Here is a 6,000-nt window from a genome sequence, read left to right as displayed (position 1 = left end):
AGCTCAAGACCAGCCTGAGCAGCATAGCAAGATTCCATCTCTATTAAGAATTTCAAAAATTAGCTGGGCATGGCTGTGTGTGCCTGTAGTTCCAGCTACTTGAGAGGCTGAAGTGGGAGGATTGTGAGCCCAGAAGGTCAAGGCTGCAGTGAGCTATGATTATGCAACTACACTACACCTGGGCAATAGAATGAGCCTCTCTCTCAAAAAATATAAATAAAATAAATAAAAATAAAATGAAATGCTTTTAAACACCATCTTGTGCTATACAAAAATATCTCATAAAAGGAAGTGTTAATTGCTACAGTAAATTTCATTACCTTATTTTAGTAAATTACCACAGCCACCCCAACCTTCAGCAACCACCACCCTGATCAATGCACAGCCATCAGTACTAAGGCAAGTCCTTTACCAACAAAAAGAAATATTACTTACTGGAGGCTCATTAATCATTAGCATTTTTAGTCATAAAGTATTTTTAATTAAGGTATGTACATTGTTTTCTAACACATAATACTATCACACACTTAACAGACTACAGTATAGTGTAAACATAACTTTTACATGCACTGGAAAACCAAAAATATTTATGCATTGTGCTTTATTTTGATATTTGCTTTATTGCAATGGTCTGGAACCTAACCCTCAATATCATTGAGGTATGCTTGTACAGCACATACAATTATGTGTGGTACATAATATTTGATAATGATAATAAATGGCTATGTTACTGTTTTACATATTTACTATATTATCCTTTTTTTGTTATTTTAGAGTGTATTCCTTCTACTTACAAATATATGTACATATATATATACATACACATATATATATATATAAACTAGAAACAGCATCATACAGGTCCTTCAAGAGGAATTCCAGAAGAAGGCATTGTTATTAGGAGATGACAGTTCCATGCATGTTATTGCCCCTGAAGACCTTTCAGTAAGACAAGACGTGGACGGGGAGGACAGTGATATTGATGAACCTGAACTTGTGTAGGCCTAGGATAATGTGTGTGTTTGTATCTTAGCTTTTAACAAAAAAGTTCAAGAAGTAAAAAAGAAATAAAATATTTTAAAAATAGAAAAAATCTTGTAGAATAAGGATATAAAGAAAGAAAATACTTTTGTACAGCTATATAATGTGTTTGTGTTTTAAGCTGTTACTACAAAAAAAGTCAATTTTTTTAAATTTAAAATGTATAAAGTAAAAAGGTTACACTAACGTAAGGTTAATATATTATTAAAGATTTTTTAAACAAATTTAGTGTAGCCTATGTGTACAATATTTATAAAGCCTATACTAGTGTACAGTAATGTTCTAGGCCTTCACATTCACTCACCACTTCCTCACTGACTCACCCAGAGCAACTTACAGTCCGAAAAGCTCCAGTCATGGTAAATGCCCTGTACAGGTGTACCACTTTTTGTCTTTTATACAGTATTTTTACTGTACCTTTTCTAGGTTGAGATACATGTAGATACACAAATGCTTACCACTGTGTGGCAGTTGCCTACAATATTTAGTACAATAACATGCTATACAGGCTTGTAGCCTAGAAGCAATAGGCTATACCATCTAGGTTTATGTAAATGTACTCTATGATGTTTGTAGACAACAAAATTGCCTAATGATGCATTTTTCAGAACATATCCCCATCGTTAAGCAATGCATGACTGTACTTACTTATTTAATTTTACATCTGTTTGCCTCCCCTAAAATTTAAGCTCCATGAAGGCAAGAATTTTTGTTCATTTCATTCAATATTGAATCTCCAGTGCATTCAATTAATATGTATTAAGTAGAGAAATGAATTTATATGATACTATATATTTTCTATGGAGTGTGTGTGTGTCTTCAAACCAAGTTTAGCTTAGGGAGAGTCGGGAGTAGGATAATGGTAAATGGGTCATGATTGGCAGGGAGTGAAGGAGACTATCAAAATACTTTCTCCCTCTATTGTTTTCAGTTTTTAAATATGATATAGTCATTATCTTTATATAATGAAGTTATTATTTGTTAATGATAATATAATGCATGATATTACAGTATGCCTGTGGACCAGGGTGTGTATCTAATTCAAGCTGTGAAAAATCTGATTATTGGCCTGGTGCGGTGGCTTACGCCTGTAATCCCAGCACTTTAGGAGGCTAAGGCAGGCAGATCACCTGAGGTCAGGAGTTCGAGACCAGCCTCAACATGGAGAAACTCTGTCTCTATTAAAAATACAAAATTAGCCGGGCGTGGTGGTGCATGCCTGTAATCCCAGCTACTCGAGAGGCTAAGGCAGGAGAATTGTTTGAACCTGGGAGGCAGAGGTTACAGTGAGTCAAGATTGAACCATTGCACTCCAGCCTGGGCAACAAAAGCAAAACTCCATCTCAAAAAAAAAAAAAAAAAAAAAAGAAAGAAAGAAAAGAAAAAGAAAAAAGAAAAATCTGATTATCTTTCACAGGAACTTAATTTAGAATTGGGTCAGTGTGGACTAAGTCAGTCAGAGAACTGTGAGGACTAGAACCATAGGTCACATGAATTTGAGACAAAGGTCAACTAATGCCACATATCAGGTGAATTTATGGAGAGATAAAGGGACCATGAATAAGGAAATAAAGCTTACATGAAAGGAAAAACAGGAGCATAGCTGCATCAGACGTGTGGAGACAGAAAGCACATGGCCTCCTACTTCTCAGTGCCATTCACGTGTAGAAACTACATTTTGTTTCCTGTCCACATTCTTTCCTTTCATAAGCATCCTTCAACTTGAACTACTTTAAATAGAATTTTATTCCTTGAGATAGTAGATTCTTAACCTAAATACACAATAGCTTCTCCTCTGGATAAACTAAGGCAATACCCCAACAGTTGAAAAAAAAATGCAAAATACCAGAAAATGTACTCAATGCTGAATACATGCTTTTAACCAAAAGGTATGAGAAGGCCAAAACCAAGGTGGATTCTTGCCTTTGCAGAGTTGTTCAAATGTATGTTAATTTGCACTACTCTCATTATTTCTTTTTAAGGTTAATTGCTATTAAAACTATTCTTTAATGGAAATCCCTTAATCCTGCCATACTGTCCCATCAATTAAAACAACTATTTTCAGCCTCAATATCCCAAATGCTTGGTGTGTAGATTTGCATGTAATTCACTACTAATAATGAAGTACCTAAATTTATTAGCTGTTTCTCCTTTCTATGAGTTCAAACAATTTATAAATTCCCATATGTGTTCAGAAGTAGAAGAGAAATTAGTGGGGGTTACAGCTAGCTCCACAGAGTCACACATTATCCTCAGTCTAGTTTACTATGTCCCAACCCTTACCCTGGAATATCCAAAGCGAGTATGTGACACTAGTGTGAGCTTCATATTGCCACCTTCCTATTGTACAGGTTGCTTACTCAGAAAAGCAGTCTCTATCCTCTCAGGTTAAGGTAACCAACCAAAAATGTCTATCATATTGTTCTGTCTCAGTATTATACTTATCAGTATCCAATATTTCCTGTTTGTTTCTTTTTCCTTTCTTTCTCTTCTTGTCTTTCTTTCCCACCAGAACATAAGTTCTCTGAGACTTGAAACCCGAGAAGCTGTTTTCTTTATCACCATTCCCCCAGCACAACATTTCCCCAGTAGAATATGTTATACTTAGCACAAAAAAGGCTCTCAGCAAATATTTGTTCAGAGGAATAAATGACTGGCTTAATGAACATGCCAAGCTAGGTGCCCCCCGCCCCAGGGCCTTTACCTTTCTCTTTACTCAGCTAGACTCGCCTACTCTTGTTATTTTCATGACTGGCTCGTTTACATCATCATTGTAATGATTTGAGACCTCAAATCATTACAACATTTGAGGTCTCAGCTCAAATGTTGCCTTCTTAGACAGGCTACAACTGGTCACCCTAGCCTCTCCACCCTCTAAAACCCTCTCTATCCCATCACTCTGTTTTAGTTCAAGGAAAGCACTTGTGACTATCTGAAGTTACTTTTTCTGTCATTTCACTGTTTCTGTTGTTACCCATCCCCCTGCTAGAATATAAGCTCCATGAGGAATTTTGACTTATTCATCTTTATATTTCCATAACCTAGAAGAGGCCCTGGCACATAGGAAGCATTAATAAATGCTTGTTAAACATGTGAATAAAACATTGAATATTGCAGTTTAAAAATATATGCTCACACATAGTATCGCTGTTTTTCAGTATTGGGATACAGACAACAAACTAAATTGCTATATGTGTAAGTAGTGTTTTTTACAATAAAATTGCACACATAATATAGATTAAAAGATTGCCAAATTATATTTTTAAATGCATTTAGAATCTTGTCTGTGTGCAAGTAGCTTATGATCAGTAGCTGTTCAACTCTGATTACCCTCACCTTGCTTCTAAGAGAAAACATTTTCTTGTATAAATTGGAAAATGAAATTGAAAGGAATCTCTGCTATTCAGACCTAAAAAAACATGTGCCACTATCCAACATATATGTGAATGCAAACAGACACAAATCCTAGAGGAAGAAAATTCCCAATCCAAAAAATCCTTCCCATGCCTACATCCCCAAATGTAATTAAGTCGCACTTCATAACAGTCTCAGATCTAAAAGAAAAAAAAAAAAAAGTCCTTCTATGAGTCCGATAATCACAATTACTACCACCAAAAGTCATTGGTTACTGAGTTGCCCATAGCTGACTGACTGGAATTGTCAAATGTAGAGATATTTACTACTAAGATCAGCTCCATCTTACAGTCCTGCAGTTCTCCAGCTATGTAACCATTCTCAACCAGTCTATAGGCACCTGTGACATCTCCCTTACACTCATCATCTTCTGGGAGCCTTTTCTGATTAACTTCACTCACTCAATCATTTGGTCAGTCAGTCAATCAACTATTATTTATGGAGTATCTATTATGTAACAGTCATGTTCGGGGCACTAGAAATATATCAGTGAACAAAATAGACAAAAATCCTCACCTTCACGGAGTTTACATTCTTTTTTTTTTTTTGAGACGGAGTCTCCCTCTGTCTCCCAGGCTGGAGTGCAGTGGCGCGATCTCGGCTCACTGCAAGCTCTGCCTCCCGGGTTCACACCATTCTCCTGCCTCAGCCTCCCTAGAAGCTGGGACTACAGGCGCCCGCCACCACGCCCGGCTAATTTTTTTGTATTTTTAGTAGAGACGGGGTTTCACCATGTTAGCTGGGATGGTCTCGATCTCCTGACCTTGTGATCCACTGGCCTCGGCCTCCCAAATGCTGGGATTACAGGCGTGAGCCACCACGCCCGGCCAGAGCTTACATTCTAATTGCATTGCATTCATGTTAAAAACAGGTAAATACAGAGATGGCGAAGAGTAGATATTTGGAAAAGATGAATATAGATAGTCACAGATACATCAACAGATGGGAGTGTTGATACATAATTATTCTATATCTCCTGGGACACCCAGAATTATATAACTAAATAGTATATTTGGTATGAATCAAGTATGTTGCTTTCCAGTTGTTTTCTTGTAACATTATGTCTGCATGTGATCTTCATTATGGGTTTCCCTTGGGCAGAAAGTATGTTCTTCACTTTCTTGATACTATATTCACGGACAAAGTTGAAAAGTGCCCGCAAATAGACTATGAGCTCATTAACTGACTGTTAAATAATACGTTGCATTTATAAGATGCTTTTTAACTTTTTAAAAGGCACTTTCCCTCATAGAAGTAAAAAGTAGAAGAGAGGTTACTGGAGGCTGGAAATGGTAGTGGGAAGGGAGGAATATGGAAAGACTTATTCAGGGTACAAAATTACAGCTAGATGGGAGGAAAGAGTTACAGTATTCCATACTACTGCAGAATGACTGTAGTTAGAAATAATATATAGCTTCAAATAGCTAGAAGGAGGATATTGAATTTTCCCACCACAAAGAATTGATACGTAGCAACAAAAAGAAGTGAAATGATGGATATGCTAAAATTACTCTGATCTGATCACTGTACACTATATGTATTGAA

The sequence above is a fragment of the Macaca thibetana genome, chromosome 2, assembly GCF_024542745.1.
Source record: "Macaca thibetana thibetana isolate TM-01 chromosome 2, ASM2454274v1, whole genome shotgun sequence".
Classification (NCBI taxonomy): domain Eukaryota; kingdom Metazoa; phylum Chordata; class Mammalia; order Primates; family Cercopithecidae; genus Macaca; species Macaca thibetana.
The sequence above is the reverse complement of the archived record's forward strand: the minus strand, read 5'-3'. Positions refer to the sequence as shown.